Source organism: Lepisma saccharinum, chromosome 18 (assembly GCF_977018435.1).
Source record: "Lepisma saccharinum chromosome 18, izLepSacc3.1, whole genome shotgun sequence".
In the NCBI taxonomy this organism is placed as follows: domain Eukaryota; kingdom Metazoa; phylum Arthropoda; class Insecta; order Zygentoma; family Lepismatidae; genus Lepisma; species Lepisma saccharinum.
Genome location: NC_139246.1, coordinates 5,796,545 through 5,815,235, shown reverse-complemented (window position 1 = coordinate 5,815,235; position 18,691 = coordinate 5,796,545). Strand labels below are relative to the sequence as shown.

Sequence of the window (18,691 nt, the reverse complement as noted above, 5' to 3'; positions counted from 1 at the left end):
TTATTTAGCTTAATCTAATTAAAAATATAATTATTCTACAGCATTGGAAGAAGAAGAGAGTTCGTCATGATTTTTTTACTTTATAAGAGATAATGGTACTTACTCGTAGACAATAATTTATATCATGGACACAAACGCAAATATTTTGAGCTTAAGATTACACCTCCTTGATTTATCTAACCAAAAGTATTAATGGTTGGCTGAATAGCAAGAAAGACATTGATTGAAATTATGAAAAGAAAAAGACGAAATTTTCTCGATAGCGTTGACTGCAAACTAAGTGTAAACAATCCAGTGCTCTGCGACAGAAGAAAGATAATTTTTATTTAAAAGTGAAGGAATATTAATGTTCGGCTTTAAAAATGAGGGAAATAGTTCATATTCAAGCTGGTCAGTGTGGAAATCAAATTGGTGCCAAATTTTGGGAAGTGATTGCCGATGAACATGGCATTGACCCTACCGGTACGTACCATGGTGACTCAGATCTGCAGTTGGAAAGGATAAACATATATTTCAACGAGGCATCTCAAGGAAAATACGTACCTAGAGCTATTCTTATGGACTTGGAACCAGGAACGATGGATTCAGTCAAATCAGGACCTTTCGGGCAAATCTTCCGACCGGACAATTTCGTCTTCGGTCAAGGTGGTGCTGGTAACAACTGGGCGAAAGGATATTACACGGATGGAGCAGATCTGGTTAGTAACATAATGGATATCATAAGGAGAGAAGCAGAAGGGTGCGATTGTCTGCAAGGATTCCAATTGACACATTCACTTGGAGGTGGAACTGGTTCTGGCCTAGGAACTTTACTAATGACAAAAATCAACGAAGAGTACCCTGATAGAATAACAAAATCTTTCAGCATTGTTCCATCACCGAAAGTTTCCGATACAGTGGTAGAACCTTACAATGCTATTCTAGCGTCAAATCAGCTGGTTGAAAACACCGATATGACTTTCTGTATCGACAATGAAGCATTGTATGACATTTGTTTCAGAACCCTGAAACTGCAAAATCCTACATACGGTGATTTGAACCATTTAGTGTCAGCAACTATGTCTGGTGTGACAACCTGCCTTAGGTTTCCTGGCCAGTTGAACTCTGATCTTCGCAAACTGGCGGTGAATATGGTCGTTTTCCCGCGCTTGCACTTTTTCATGCCAGGTTTTGCACCTTTAACGTCCCGTGACTGCCAACAGTATCGTGCACTTACTGTTTCTGAACTAACCCAACAAATTTTCGACGCCAAGAACATGATGGCTGCTTGTGATCCCAGACACGGACGTTATCTAACGGTTGGCGCCATTTTTAGAGGAAGAATGTCCATGAAAGAGGTGGAGGAACAGATGGTCAATATACATGACAAAAACAGTAGTTATTTTGTCGAATGGATACCGAATAACATGAAAACCGCCGTGTGTGATATTCCACCAAGAGGACTTAAAATGTCTGCTACATTTATTGGGAATTCCACAGCGATTATGGAACTGTTTAAGCGAATCAGTGAGCAGTTCACTGCCATGTATAGAAGGAAAGCCTTTGTACACTGGTACACTGGCGAGGGCATGGATGAAGCAGAGTTTGCCGAAGCAGAAAACAATGTGAATGACGTCATTCAGGAGTACCAGCAGTACCAGGAAGCCGGTATAGGAACAGAGACTGAGGGAGAGGAAGCAGATGTTGAGATGGAATAAAAACAAGATACTACTTCAAAAGAAAGGATGAAGTTATTAACTGACATTCATGGTTAATGAACACTCAAATACAATTTATATTATTTTTATTATCTGTAATAGGATAAGCTATTATTCCAAAAGTCAATGCACTTTTTATTAATGATTTTGCTATTTAAAGACCATAGTCAATGGTCATTCTGTTCATACATAAACAAAGTGAGTTTTACATAACTCAAAAAATTTATCTAGAAACTTACTATTTTGAGTAGTTATATTTGTTTTTATTGTCAAATCACTGTATGAATGTACAATACATAATTATTAACAGAATCAATATTTACTTTGTTATAACAAGATCTAAGTTAGACTTTTATACAAACATAACGTTCCTTCTGTTATACAGTATGTAAATGAGAAAATATAACACATGTACAAGAAAAGAAACATTATGCGTGTGCAAAATCGAAAATTATCACTGTTGTAACAACAACTGTTCACTTTCCGAGAAAGATAAGTAAAAATTCTTGTTGTCTTTTCTTCTTTATTGAGAATTGTTTTCTGTGGGGCCGTGCTGTTAGCGAACGTGTTCATATCGAACGCGTGCTCTTAGCGAACATAGTTACAAAAGGATTTGCAGGTGCGTGCTGTTAGATAACACGCAAACTTGTCCTGTCTTATTTGTCCTTGAAACTGGTCAGCATGCAAGTGTTGCCAGTGATAAGCTAACTTGCGTGGAGAAACACCTCATTGGCTGGTGCCTCTTGACCTGGGGTCTGCCTTGTTTCACAACTCTCTTGCTGCCTTGTGTTCTGACGTCAGAAGAGGAATGTCTACGAGGTTAGGTTAGGTTCCATTAGCATACATACAATGAAAAATTATTATTTAGGTTAAGAGAACTAAACATAGCTAGCCTAACCTAACAACGTAGGCAACTGGCAGCACTTGCATGTTGACCAATTTCAAGGAGAAACAAGACAGGGCAAGTTTGTGTGTTCGCTAACAGCACGTACCTTTAAATCCTTTCCTTCTGGTGTTCGCTACGAGCACGCAATCGTTTTCTGTACTGCCTTAACTAAATGCATCAGAATTTAAGAAGAAAGCAAAATATATAGATTATAAATTGTGGATTATCGGAATTATCATGCAATGACATTTGAAAATGTATAAATATGTTGTAATCGAATTAATATTTTTGCAATAATTGCGTTAGGAAGATAGACACTAAAAGACCAAGTCATTCTCTATAATTTTCCTTAGCCCAAAATGCAATTGTAACTTCTTTCATTTATTTGTTAGCATTGAACGGGTGAAAGGAAACTAACTTCAATTTATACATAACAATAAAGTTATTTTTTAAAAATATTGTTTGGAGATATTGCACGTTTATATTACAGTCTTTTATTGTTGGAACTTTATAAAATTACAAATTTCTCCTCGCGACTTCCTCTGTTCATAAGCTTTGATTTGAATTTTGTTATTTAGCGCCGATGTTCTGTCACTTTGGGTTTATCGCGACGATGAGGATGAGTGATGATATGATGCAATTGATAAAAATATACTTACAAAGAATACCCATGCCCAGGCCAGGATTCTAACACTGGACCCCTGGCGTCTCTAACAGCTCCATTATAAATGCCAGCCGTAGCAATAACAACACCCAACAAACACATTTTAAGCAAGCTGATAAAGCTATAAAAACAATAGTCAATTAAAATTACGTCTTATAATATTATTTTAACGGTTTTGTCATAATTTGTTTTACAATGCAGACTTATACCCTGTCTCAACTAACTATGGAGCAAGGCCGCGCATAGCGTCACAGAAGGGGAGAAAATCGAGTGGACAGAGCGAAGCAGTACACGCTGCTGCGAAGGCTGGTAACTGCAGTCGTTTCCCCCTCCGCACAATCCCGTTCCCTCTCACGTGTACATTGGTGGAGCAGTCTTACGTCACTACTTGCGCAGAAACTTGTTTTCGTTGGCCTCCTCTGGAGATAGTTGGGACAGAGTTAGTGTTGCCCACGAGACGAGACTTTGGCCTGTCTCGTCTCGTGGAAATGCTGTCTCGTCTCGAAAATATACGTTTGTCTTATGACACATGGTCAATCTCGTCTCGTCTCGAATTTTTAAAAGCCTGTCCCGTCTCGTCCCGTGGGCAACACTAGACAGAGTATAGATGAGCATGCAGAGATACACAACTTTTAAAAGTATTTACATTCCATTCACTTTTCTCTTTAGGTAGTTCTCTCGAAACATTAATTTTAAATGTAAGTTTTGTTCACAGGTTCACATTTACCAGTACTGAGTGAACAATTTGTACTTATGGCAGGATAACAGTATGTGATGATAAAACACTTGGCAGAAGTTGTTTAAGATCTTAGAACACAATCTAAAACCAGTGACGTATTCTCAAAATTTGACTTCGTTTACCGTAAAAATTCTTATTTATTGCATATATAGATTAATTAGATGCAATAAAAATAAAACGCCAACGCAAGTAAAACATGCAAGTACGACACCTTCAATTTTTTCGCCAATTTCTATATTTTTCATAAAATCTCACATTTACCTAAAATTGGACCTAAATTTTCCTACAAGGTAAATTTTCCTTCATGCAGCAACACTGCTTCTCCCTAGCGCGGCACAGAAACATCAAGGAACAAGCAGCTTTCTCGCGCCAACGTTGTTTAATATTACAGATTAAACATAGAAGACACAATTGACAAAAAATGTATTGCTTTCACTCGTCCATATAAAAATATAGAACCGATAGGTTTTGTACTGTGCTAGGCACTTGCGTACGTACAATGCATTCCCATTTGTAAATCCGTACTTTTTATTTGTCTATAGCGAGAAATTAAATGAGCTTTATTACTTACAAATTTGAAACCAACTGTGTCATAAGGAAATTCACATTTTGGTCGATTTCATGCGTTCACTTCTTTGACATTATTTGTATCTGCGTTTTGCAACACTGCCAAGCAAATTTTCTCCGCTAGCTTACATGGATAAATTCACTTCATATCACAATTACGTCATTAGAACATAGAATGCCAGTAGTCCAATTTAGAGAGTTCAACGCCACCTTTTGGGGCTCGGTGGGGCTCGCAGTGTTACCAAGCGCTTATTCGAAAAAATCACCAAGGTTTTTGGTCTAACCTAACCTAAAACAGCAAGGAGTTGGCAACTTTGCTTGAGAGTTCACAAACCGGAAGTGGGGCTCGGTGGGGCTTGCAGTGTTGCCAACTTCTTACTCGAAAAAATCACCAAGGTTTTTTTTGGTCTAACCTAGCCTAAAGCAAGGAGCTGGCAATCTTGCTTGAGAGTTCTGCAACCGAAAGTAAAACTCGCAGTGGTGCCAACACCTACTCGAAAAAAAATCACCAAGGTTTTTCTTGGTCTAACCTAGCCTAAAGCAAGGAACTGGCAATCTTGCTTGAGACTTGCGTTACAGTGCATAAAGCAAGGTTGCCAACCTACTGGTACTTTTGCCATAGTTTTTTACAAAAGAGAGAGAAGAGAGGGAGGGAAGAGTTAAACAACCGACGGCCCACCTATAGCTTTTTTGTCTAACCTAACCTAAAGCAAGGGGCTGGCAACTTTGCTTGAGGCTTGCCTTACAGCGCATAAAGCAATGTTGCCAACCTACATATACTAAACAAGGAAAGCGGGCACTGCCGTAAAAGAGAGAGATGGATGGATGGGAACACTGCACGGGTTCAACATCATCAAGTAAAAATCGCCTTAATGGTTTTTTCTTGTAAGGTACGATCTCTATTTTCTCGCGGTGTTACCAACTCCTACCTACACTTTTTTTAGTTGGCAAAAACTAAAAAGAAAAAGAGAAAAACTTATAGCTGGGAACAGTAATGAGCGAATGCGCCATATCGTAATTTTCCAACTCCCGGGGGCCAATGTTTGTATATCGTGACGTTTGTAAACCTCTCTCGGGGGAACATTGTGACGCAAACAAACAAACAAAATAATAATTGTTGTTTTTTAGAATGCCTGGCCCCTATAACCTCGCCAGGGTGCGTGGTGCCCAACCAAAAATGTAAAAGTTTTCTAATGGCTGCGGTTATAGATTACCGCACCTCTGTAGGGTTTCACGTGTTTTTTTTTTCTCAAACTTCTTATATATTTTTTTAAATTTTTTTACAGGGTTTATTAAAGTACATATTTGAGGAAAACAACGCCACCCATATATAAATAAACCCCTCAAACTAACACTAATTAGAATTAGCCTGCAAAATTTTTCTCGTAAGGCATTTTTTTTGTAAACACTCTACCACCAACAGATTACATATAAATAAACATACCCCCCAAAAAAATGCGCTCCATGAAAAGTTGTCCTGTGTGCAAGGAAACCAAATCAAGCGCACATTTTGCAAGACATTGTCGCACCTGCGTGCCAGGCAAGCATTTGGCTGCCACTGAACTATGTTCCGGATGCAATAAACAGTTCACAATTGCGTATGTCAAGGAGCATAGGCTTCATTGTCTAAGCAAAAATACATCTGGGGACCAGCCTTCGACCTCCACCAAGAGGAAGGCAGAAGCAGCCTCCATCAATACACCACCCACGAAACGCGTCAAGCCTGTGGTGAAAGCGAACCAGTCTGCTTTCCAGCAGTTGTTAGAGGATTTTGTCATCACTTCGGAGGGCTCATGCGACGTGCGTAGCTTTTTGGAGAACGCGCGAGCCGAAATTATTTCCATCCTCGACGATGCACTGGCTGCGTACTCCACCAAATTCTACGCATCGCTACGTTGCCAGTACAAGAAGCCGTCCGATGAAATTTACAGCTTCTGCCACAACACCAAGGCGAAGACGCTGCATCTGGCGGATGTCGACAACCTCGAGGTCATCTACAACCAGTTTACCGATGAGCTGGTGGCGAAACAAGAAGAACATCAAGCTAAAGGCTCGGGGGGTTCGCTGTGTGGCGAGCCTCACGAACTGTGCGTCAAACTTTGTAAGTTCGTGCCTCTCTCCGCCTCCAGCTACGCCGCCTTACCACCTACTATTGCGGCAAAAAAGGCCGTCCTGAACATTCAGAACAGTGACGCCAAGTGTTTTCTCTGGTCGGTGCTTGCAGCGTTGCACCCTGTCGACCGGAAAAACCATCCACACCGAGTTAGCCACTACCTACCCTACGAACCAGAGCTGGAAGTTGCGATGGCTGGGATCGACTACCCGGTAGAGGTCCCGGATATTCGAAAGTTTGAGGTTTGTGCGCGGTTGGCTATCAACGTTTACGGTCTCACTGACGAAAATGCGGTGTACCCCATCCGGGTGAGCGACGTAAATGTTGATGGTGCGCAGGAAATTCACCTTCTGCTCATCAAGGACGAGACCCATCACCACTACACCCTCATCCGTTCCCTCTCTAGACTTGTTTCGAGCCAGCGGAGCAGTGATAGTCACCACATAGAAGTTTGTCGAAGGTGCTTGTCAACTTTTGACAATCAAAAACAGCAGGATTATCAGCACATCCGAGGCCCCAACATCGCTGTCGAGAAGCTCGCTCGCCACAAGTTCTACTGTAGTAACAACGAGCCTGGTGTGGCAGTCTTGCCCAAACCTGACACCGTGGAGCGTTTCCACATGCACGGTGCCATGGTAGAACATCCCGCTATCATCATCGCGGATTTCGAAGCCTTCCTCAAACCCCTGTCCACTTGCGATCCCGACCCCGAAGTTTCTTCCACCACCCCTTACCAACTCCACGAGGCTTCGAGTTATGCATACGTTGTGGTGCGACGTGACCAGCACATTGCCCCCGAGCCCTATGTGTATCGCGGTCCCGACGCAGCCAAACACTTCCTCGAGAGGATGGTTGTGGAAGCCAGCGAGATAACAAAAGTACTGTTGGCCCCAAAGTCTATGCTCCCACTGCCCCCCGACGATCAACGTAGACACGACGAGTCCATCGCTTGCCCTGTCTGCGTCAAGGAGTACACCGACAACAACCGTAAAGTCCAACACCATGATCACTTTAACGGTAGGTATGTTGGTCCATGGTGCAACGGATGCAACCTCATGGCCCGGGACCCGCGATTTATCCCTGTGTTTTTTCACAATGGCTCGGGATACGACTTCCACCACCTCGTCAAGCATCTTGGGTACGACAACGAGAGAATCAACGTCCTGGCGCAGAACGAGGAGCGTTACATCAGTGTGAGCAAGTGGGTGCGAATCTCAGGATCACACTCTACCGTCGAGCTTCGCTTCCTCGACTCCCTGAGGTTCCTCCCGGCCAGCCTCGATGCTCTCGCAGGGAAGCTTAGCGACGAGCAAATGCTTATTACCTCCGGAAACTTTCCGAACTTGGACGCAGGTCTCTTCAAGCGTAAGGGAGTCTATCCCTACGAATACATCACAGACCCTTCCAAGTTCGCAGAGACGTCGCTACCTCCTCGAGCAAACTTCTATAGCAAGCTGCGAGGCTCGAACATCACCGAGGATGACTATCACCACGCCCAGTCCATGTGGCGCGAGCTGGGCTGTCGAACTCTCGGGGACTACCACGACGCCTACCTCAGACTTGATGTGACGCTCCTCGCCGACGTGTTCCAGACGTTCCGTGCGACTGCAATGAACATCTACCACCTGGATCCCGCCTACTTCTATAGTCTCCCCGGACTGGCATGGTCAGCCATGTTTCTGGTGACGAAGATCGAGCTGGAGCTTCTTTCGGACGTGGACATGATGCTGTTTGTGGAACGCGCCGTGCGGGGTGGAATGGTCCAGGTGTCGCAACGGCACGCGCGCGCCAACAACCATCACATGGCTACTGGCTACGACTCCACCCAACCGTCAAGCTACATCATGTACACGGACGTAAATAACTTGTACGGGCACTCTATGATGCAGCCACTCCCCTTTAAAAACTTCGAGTGGGCTGATTCTTCTGAATTCGACATCAAAAACTTCGACGATTCGGAACATGGGTTCTTCGCCGAGGTGGACCTTGAGTTCTCCGAGGAGCTGCAGGATTTGTTCTGCGATCTCCCCCCTGCACCCGAGTTCAAGTGTCCACCCGATTCCAACCAGAAGAAGCTCGTCATGGGTTTCGAGCCCAAGAAGAAATACGTTCTTCACTACCAGAATCTCGGGTGGTTGATGCGGCAAGGGGTCACCGTCCACGCAGTTCACCGCATCCTCAAGTTCGAACATTCTTCATGGTTGCGTCCATATATCGAGCTCAACACTGAACACCGCACCGCAGCCACGTCCGAGCTTGATAAGGATTTCTTCAAGCTTATGAACAATGCGGTGTTTGGCAAGACCATGGAGAATGTACGGAATCGCATGGACATAAAATTGGTAACGAGGAAAGCACAATGTCGCAGGCTCGTAGCGAACCCGTTATTCAAATCGAGAACCATTTATAACGAGCAGCTTGCTCTGGTGCATATGAGGAAGGGTGAGGTAAAACTCGACAAGCCAATTTATGTTGGTGCCTCAGTATTAGACCTGAGCAAGCTGCACATGTTTCAAACATATTATGGGGTACTACGCCAGCACTATAACGACAATATTAACCTACTCTACACGGACACGGACAGCTTGGTGTACCACGTCCACTCAGCCGATGCATACGGGGATATAGTCACGGCACCAGCTTTGCTTAACCTCTTCGACACCTCGGGCTACCCCCAGCCGAACCAGTACGGCATCCTGCCCCGAAACAAAAAAGTGCCTGGCAAACTCAAAGACGAGAAGGACGGTGATGTAATTCTCGAGTTTGCAGGTCTTCGCGCCAAGGCCTATGCCATCAAAGCCGAGGGCAGCGTTACCAAGAAGGCCAAGGGTGTCGGCAGACAGGTGGTTCGGGAGCATCTCGCATTCGAGGACTTTGTCGATTGCCTCAAGACCAGGTCGTCGGTTCTAAGAGAAGAACAGCGCATCCAGAGCGTCGACCATATCATCACCACAAACAAAGTTAGAAAAATTGCCCTGGATCCCAACGACGACAAGAGGTGCGTTCTCGAGTGTGGTATTCACACATTGCCGTGGGGGCACTATCGCTTAGCAGAAAGCAAAACCTGCAACATATGTCCATCTTCACAAAGATAAAAAAAACAAAACAAAACAAAAAAAAACATTTTGACTGTCATTACAAAAAAAAACTATGACCGTATTCTTAAATAACCAGCATGCCTATGAATTTGTTCGGTTTCAAAAAACAGATCATTATGGAAACCATACCAGATCATGAAGTCTTACCTTCCGTGTTACCTAAACTCAACGGTCTGTTGATCATTCACCTCAACAGCATTTGGACGAAACTGAATGACGATGTGGGCAAGATGTTTTATGTTTTTAATAACAATTTACATTTCTACGAAATTCCGATCGACGGGAAACTTCAAATCACCGTGAATCCGGAAAACGCAGGCGAAATCAAAATTTCTACCGGCAAGAACATTTTTCGAATCAAGCACGACAAGATGCTTTCTAACATTACGTACGATGTGTCCGCAGGAGATTATTTTTACATGGAACTCCTCGGAGATTACGACAAACTTATTCCTCTCTTCGTAGAATTACGAATCGTCTATCCTATTATAAATAACCGTTAACAAAATGCCTAACGACATTTTCGGCAACACCAAGCGTGTAGACCACGCAGAAGAGATTCTCATGTTGGACATTCGAGTTAAGAAGTTGAGGACCGATTTGATCGCTTTGCAGGAAACCTTAAACAAAAGTTTAGAGTCGGAAATCGCTACGCTCCAAACGCAATGTCTCGATCCCATTCTGAAAATCGATTCCGAACTGAAGACGCTGATAAAAAATTATGTCGACGTACCTTCTTACGACAGCGTTCAAAATATACAGTTGAGCGTGGATTCGCTTCAAAATGATTTGGCCAAATTACAGCAATTTCAATCGAAAAATGAAGATTTGGAAAAATTGAAACTCGAAATCGAAGAACGAACTTCCGCAATAGAAAAAAATTTCTCCGAACTTCAAACTGTGGTGAACGATATAGACGCAGAACGCTTGCATGTCGTCGTTTCCAAATTACAAGAAGAATTCACCAGCACGTTGGAAGAAATTAAATCCAAGTTGCAGACTTTGGAAGATACAATGACGAACCTACCATCGTCGGACGAACTGCAGGTCATCGGTAAAAGCGTCGCGAACATAAAAATTCAATTGGAGGCCTATCAAGATTTCGAACACATTCAAACCACCATCGCTACGCTTCAGGCGTCCTTGGAATTGATCAACGAAGAAATTAAAAATATTCATGCCGAAGCGAGAGCGTTGACGAGCATTCAAGACACGTTAAGCACGGTTCAGCAGAAGATCGAATATTTAGAAAATTTGAACGTCGAAACGAATCTTGCTCATTTTCATCACGTACTCGACAACATACAGGGTGACTTGGAATCGTTACGGACGAGCGTGCCTTCGAGCGAAGATTTGGAAAAATTGAAAACGGCGGTGACGGCACTATCCGAATCGAGCGACATCAAAAGTTCGTTGAGCGATCTCGAGAGTAAAGTGGCCAATCTCCCCACCTCCAAAGAATTGCACGCTTTGAAAAGAAACATATCTCGAATGCTGAAACGACTGGAAACGGAAACGGCGAACGTGGAACAGATTCGAGACGAAATTAGTTCGCTGGTGTCGACGTTGCCCACTTCGCAGAGCGTCGCCGACCTTCACACGCAGTTTACAGAGATGCGAAGCATCGTGAACGATCTTACCGAGAAGAGCTCGAAATTGAATCAAGTCGAGAACCTTCAGAACATCGTCGTCAACATCAGAGATCAAGTTGGAGTGCTGGAATCAACGCAGGAATCAACGCTGACCTCTTTCGGTGCCAAGTTGCAAGAACTCAACGAAAGCTACAAGCAGTTGAACGTGGAAGTAAAAATCAAACCGTCGTTTTCTACCGTAACGGATACCATAGTCGAGCATTTGCTGCCCGTACAAAACACGCTGGGTCAGCTTCACAGCAACCTCGTTAGCGTCGATACTAAATTCGCTAAACTGCATTCTCTGCAAGCCATCGAAATCAACAGCGTACCCAATCAACAGAGAATCTCCACGTTCGTCGAAGGTAACAAACTGTACATGTTGCATCCTTATCATCCGTACTACAAGTTTCTCCTCGATGGCACGATTCAGATAAACGAATTTTCGTACTGGTCTCACGGTAGAAAAGCTAGCGTTCCCACCATGACTTTGATATCGAATCGTGGTGTCCAGAAAGCAGGAAACATTCCTCTGGCACGTTGGAACGAAACGCGCAACATATATGAAATACACGAAGACGAAGATCTCACCGTTTTCGACGTGAGTGCCGGCGATAAGCTGATCATTCAAAACACGAGCGAAGTGCCACCCTCTTTGAATCCCATCACGCTTGTGCTTCTCTTGAAACGTAATCTCTAAGAAAATGTCTAGGCAAGCCATCGTCGAAGAATTGCATAAACCTGCACGCCGTAACTACGAACGTTTGGCTGTGGTAACCAAGGGCATCGACGACCTCTGGCAAAGTGACCTCGTGGAGATGAGTAGCGGCAATTTGAAAAACGTGCATAAATTGAACAAGGGCAACAAGTACCTCCTCACCGTCATAGACACGTTTTCGAAATTCGCATGGGCTCTACCTTTGAAGGCAAAAACGGGAACGTGCGTCACGGAAGCATTCAAATTAATTTTTCGCGAAAGCGGTGGCAGACGACCACGGTTTCTGCAAACGGACAACGGTAAAGAATTTTACAACGCCGTATTCCAAAAGTTTATTCAAAAACACAAGATTCGACATTATTCGAGCTTCAGTCACATCAAAGCCAGCATCGTGGAAAGATTCAATCGAACCTTGAAAACACACATGTGGAAACGATTCACGCTTCGGGGAAATTACAAATGGGTCGACATCCTGCCGGAACTCGTCGACACCTATAATGATACAGTACACAGAACGATAGGCATGAAGCCAGCCGACGTTACCAAGTCCGACGAGCAGCGTTTAATTTCTACAGTTTACTGTCCAAAGTACACACCCACGACAAAAAAAGCTAAATACAAAATTGGAGACCAGGTGAGGATCAGCAAATTCAAACGCACCTTCGAGAAGGGATTCACAAAAAATTGGAGCACGGAACTCTTTACGGTGGTTCGAGTTCTACCCGGAAACCGACACACGTATATAATAAAAGATAGTAGCAGCGAGATTTTGAAAGGAAGATTTTACGAAGAGGAACTCTCTAAAACGAAACACCCCGACACGTACCTCATCGAGAAAGTATTGCGTAGGAAAGGTGACAAACTGTTTGTCAAATGGCTGGGACTTCCAGAAAAGAGTTGGATCGACGCGGACGAAGTGATCTTGTGAGTACGTGGAACGTGGTGAAGCGTCTACCGGATCCGGAAAGTCAAACGAAGAAAAAGAACGGCAAGTTGCTTCCCGACAGCATCCGCTGTCTGATCGTAGGTCCTTCGGGGTGTGGGAAAACGACGCTGCTCGTGGACAATTTTCTCCTCGCACCAAATTGGTTAGATTGGAAGAACAGGCACCTGTACGTGTTCTCGAAAAGTTTGGAGCAATCCAAATACCAGCAACTGATGAAACTGTACGATGGTCTGGACATTGCAACGTTCGCCTCGGAAATAAAACCACTCGACGATTGTCGTGAAAATTCAGTCGTTGTGTTCGACGACGCCATCCTGGAAAATCAAAATGAAATTCGCAACTTTTTCACGCAAGGTCGTCACAAGGGAATGGATTGTTTTTACCTGGCTCAAACGTTTTCCAAAATTCCAAAACAGTTAGTACGCGACAACGCTAATTTCATATGTTTGTTTCGTCAAGATCACACCAACCTCAAGCACGCGTACGATGACTACGTAGGCGGAGACATGAACTACAATCAATTTTCGGAACGCTGCTGCTCTACTTGCTGGAACGGTGACGATTTCGGATTCGCGACGATCGACATGACGAGGAAACCCAACGACGGAAAATACAGAAACAAAATCAACGACTTTCTAAACGTTGCAACGTTGTGAGAAACGACGTATATAAATAACGTCATGACGAAACGAAAAATCGAAGACGAAAATCTCAAGCTTCGCGATTACCTCGCGAAACGCTTCAAAGGTTGGAAATCCGAGAATCGCGGATTCTACGAAGAGAAGAAACGTCAGGATCAACCCGTGATCGATGCCATCAGCGGTCTAGGTAAAGAAATTAAAAGTGTCACGGAACAAAATAAAAATTTGATTAATGAACTCGTACCGCTCGCAGCTAAAAGTTACACCGTACCCACGCCCATTTCGAGCATTCCTTCGACACCGTTCGAACTGAAGGATGCACCTGCACGACGTCGAGCCATAGGCAGCACGTCGTCATCTTCGGATAAGATCGAGTTGGGACCTTTGGCACGAGACTACCTGAGCACGGGGAAATTCGACAAGGATGAAGTGTTCGGATTGTATCCCAGCATGGAAACCAGCGAAGGCGGCGGTGTGGTGTGGAAGATTGGAAAATCGAAGGTGACCTTCGAAGGCAACGACATTAAAGTCAATTTAGGCGACAAGGATAGTTGGAACAGGTATCCGGGTACGGTTGGACTGTGGGAACTCGTCGCCAAAAAGCAGCCGAAAGATTACACCGACGAAGATTACCAGAGTTACAAGGAAATTCTGATCATGACGGATGCCTTGTACCAGAACAACGACGCCTCGCAGAATAGGGTGAAATCAAGCAGCGGCGAGAAGTACAGGAATCTCATCAAACCGATTTGGAACCAGGTCAAAACAGGCAGCGGCGTCAAACGCTACAACACGCTACCCAAAGAATTCGTTTGGGTGGACGACGTTAGGAAACTCGTGGACCGATTGTTGGTGATAGCCGGCGAAGAGAATGCAGGCAACCGTAATTTCTACAACGAGAAGGTTGGCATCGTGGACATGATCAGCACGAAACTTTCCAACTTCATCGTGAACGACGACAAGGGCATAGGTTACCTGATCAAAATCATCAACACGCTGCCTCCGAAATTCTGGAACGTGGCCGAAGGAAAGGGGCTCGTGAACGACATCATCAACAAGTTACCTTTCGAGATGCATCTACCTGGCTACCAGTACTGCGGACCGGGTACCAAACTCGAGAAAAGATTGGAGAGAGGAGACAAGGGTGTGAATCCGTTGGATGCCGCATGCAAAGATCACGACATCGCCTACAACACCACGCAGACGGATCTGAATGCACGTCACGAAGCAGACAGAAAGTTAGAGCACGCAGCTTTCGAAAGGTTCGTGAGTAGAGACGCATCGTTGGGTGAACGGGTCGCCGCACTGGGTACCACCATCGCCATGAACACGAAACAAAAATTGGGGTGGGGTATATAAATAACATACAGTAAAAAAAACAACATGGCTTGCATAACCGATTTGCCACCCGAGCTACTATCTAAAATATTCAAAAAGGTAGTTAACGGAGATGTTAATAAACTTGTAATCATGGCAAAAACGACGCCGGAATTTCGCATCCCTTGTGAAATGGTTCTCAAGGACCTTCTTCGGGAGATTAGTGGTTTGAGGTGCGGTGATCTCAACATTCTGCTTTCGGCTGCAGGGGAGAAATTGGACGATAGGTCGGACGAACTGAACGAGGCGATGCAGGGAAGAAGACAGTATACTGATGATTGGTACAAGTCTATGCAGGAGAAGGATGATATCACTACGCTCATCCTCGCGTTTTCCGAAGCACGGACTTTCTTCCTCTGTTAAAAAAATAATAATATATATACGTGTCAAAAAAAAAAAAAACTTGATATATAAATAACACACATCGTGAAAAAAATAATCTTCGGTATATATAAATAACACACATCGTGAAAAACAATTTAATTTCTCTCTAACACTCTGAAATTTTTTTTGATATGACAACTGAAAAAATAAGCGATCTCCAAGCATTAAAACAAATGCTAAATTTGTCAGTCGAGTATGTAAAAATTCAGGAATTGGAAGTCGACAAACCTTACACGATAACTTCCGGTTCAATCGTTTCTACCCAGTATGGTCCCAAGGTACGCCTGTTGCTCAACGCACAATACAGTCTATTTTTACCAGATCGATACGCTAACATGTTATCCGACGAGAAGCTATCTATTTTAATCGAGAACAAAACTCGAATCGTGTACAAGGGGACAAAGGAACTTCTTGGCAAGAAAACGAAACACGTTATAGAATTTGTGTAACGACTGCGAGGCTTTGAAAATATATAAATAACATACCGTAAAAAACTACACAAGAAAAATCTCAGAATATATATATAAATAACATACCGTGAAAATAACACATAGAGCATCAACATGAAGCCCAAGGGTGTCGTGTACCAGATACCATACTCCAATCTAAAAAATCTAGGTGCTCTCGATGGGTTACTCACCAAGAAACAACGCGAGAAGAAACGTTCTTGCTTGAGCAAAGGACACGGAATGAAATTGCTGCTCAGCACACCTCAATTGAAAAGATTGCAGCGTTCGCGGAAACAGCAAAAGATCGGAGGTTTCATATTCAGCATCCCGGCCATCCTGGCAGCATTGGGGGCCGTTGGAAGTTTGGCCGGCGGAAGTGCCGCCATTGCGAAAACCGTCATCGACTCGAAGAAGAACAAGGCGGAATTGGAAGAACAGAAACGTCACAACCTGGCCATGGAGAAGAAGGGGAAAGGTATAACCAAAAAACAAAAAAGCAACCTCGATGCTTTGAAGAAATATAAAAAAAAGAAACAGAAGCACTCACCAACCGAGACATTGAATCTCTGATCGAAGCGTTACAAATCAAACACTTCAGAGGAGTTTTCATGTCCGACTCGTTACCTTCAAGCGTTAAAAGAAGAGAATGTGGAGTAGTCAACTTGGACGGTCAAGAAAATCCAGGCACGCATTGGATATGTTACCACAAAAACGACAATGATAAAGCATTCGTTTTCGATTCTTTCGGAGGTGTTCCACCTACAAATTTAATTCATTATCTGAAAACGAACAAAACTTCCATATACTACAACGACGAACGCATTCAAAATTTCGGAGACGTGAACTGCGGTCATCTCTGCCTCTCCGTACTCGCGTTTCTCTCTAAAATAAATAACCCTACGATCGAAGATTTCCAGAAAGCATTGTGGAACCTCAAACAGCATCACTAGGATGGGCGTGTTCCATCTCACGAGCGAATCTTCAATCTTGAAACTCACGCTGCACGACGACATTGTCTATCCTAAATCCGTGGCTCTGCGTGCATTCTACAGCATGTACCTCATACCTAACGTCACCCAGCACAACAACAAAATTAGCGTCGGAAGCGAACACATCGTCGTCACGCCAGGACAATACAATCTTTCCACTTTGCAAGCTCAATTACCCAAAGGCACATACCTTTCTCAAAATTCGGTCACGCACAGAGTGGAAATCCTATCCGCGATGGAGACCGTGGACCTGGGCACCATGGGAGAACTTTTAGGTTTCGAGAACGACACCAAACTCGAAGCTGGCATCAAGCACGTAGCAACCAACATTCCTAAATTCTTGGCCATAGAGACTCTGAACGTACACTGCAACGTAGCGGAAGGCATGATCACGAAATCTTCGGACGGATTACTGGGAAGTCACAAGCAGACGGGAATCATAGCCACTTTCAAACCAAGTTCCGAGTTCATGGAACCGATCATCTACACGCCCTCTTCGCCGATCTATTTTCCAGTATGTCGCAACCGCATAGACGACATAGAGTTGGTGGTGACGAACGAGAAAGGAGACGTGGTGGATTTCGCAGGTGCCACGACCACGGCCATCGTGGAGATCAACGTATAATAAATAACCATACATGTAAAATGGAGCAAATCGAAAGTTACGAATTGCAATCTTTCCCTCCCAACCGTCGCACGTTCGCCAATCTGAACGAAGCGAACAGGGAGATCGAATACGACGTGGACGTAGGGGATGGGTTCGTTCATCCTCACAGAGCGGACCTCTACCTTCAATTCGACGTGGTGAAGAAGGAAAGCGGAGACGCGTTTCCCGCAGCAGCAAACTTGATACTCGTGGACAACTTCGTGCCTCACCTGTTCTCGCAGGTGGAGGTGAGGAAACACAACACCGTCATCGACAGAATAGATTATCCAGGCATCACGTCGACGGCAGTGGGAACGTTGAAATTATCCAAAACGGACGCAGCGTACTACCAGGCCGGGGGATTCGAAGCCGGGACCAAAATATCGACGAGAAGTCACACGGTGCTCTTTCCCATGCGTCTGCTGCCTGGTTTCTTCTCGGACTACAAGGAGATCATGTGGAAGGGAGGACTGAGGATCACGTTTCGAAGAGCAGCCAACGACAACGACGCACTGATGCGATACGCTACTTTGGGTCCGGACGGCACCACGCCGATAGCCAACACTCTACCCGAAGCGGCGAAATGCGTCATCCGGAGCATGGAATTGAGAATGCCGGTGGTAGAATACGAAACGAACTACGCCCTCAAGTACAAAGCGGAGATCTTGAAAAGTCCGCAGGTGTTGATTCACTTTCACGGTTACCAGTGCGTACAGAAGATGGCGTCGGGGAGTCACATGGAATTCGACGTGACGACGCAGTTCAACAACATACAGTTCGACATGCCAGATTTCGTCGTAGTGCTTTTTCAGACCGGGAGGGACAAAAATCAGGAGAAAGATTCCAGCAAGTTCGACGACTGCAAAATCAAGAACGTTTATCTGAAGAACGGTCGTAACGAAGTGTTCCCGCGCGAGAATTACAACCTCGACGTGACCAAAGACGATTACCTCAAACTTTACGAAGCTTACACAGCTTACAAACGCGTGACCGAGGGAAGCGTGGACATGTACTACACGCCCAGCGAATTCAAAGCCCGGAGACCCATGACCGTCATCAACACATCTAAGAGGAAGAAGGTTGTGGTCAACGATCGAACCAACATCAAGGTCGTCTGCGAGTTCCACGACGCCTTGCCCGAGGATA

General features: G+C 44.4%; 1 pseudogene; it reads left to right on the top strand.

Moving 5' to 3' along the window:
• The first annotated feature begins 275 nt into the window (after nucleotides 1-275).
• LOC146002356 (tubulin beta-4B chain pseudogene) lies at nucleotides 276-2,009 on the top strand (annotated as a pseudogene).
• The last annotated feature ends 16,682 nt before the right edge of the window (nucleotides 2,010-18,691 follow it).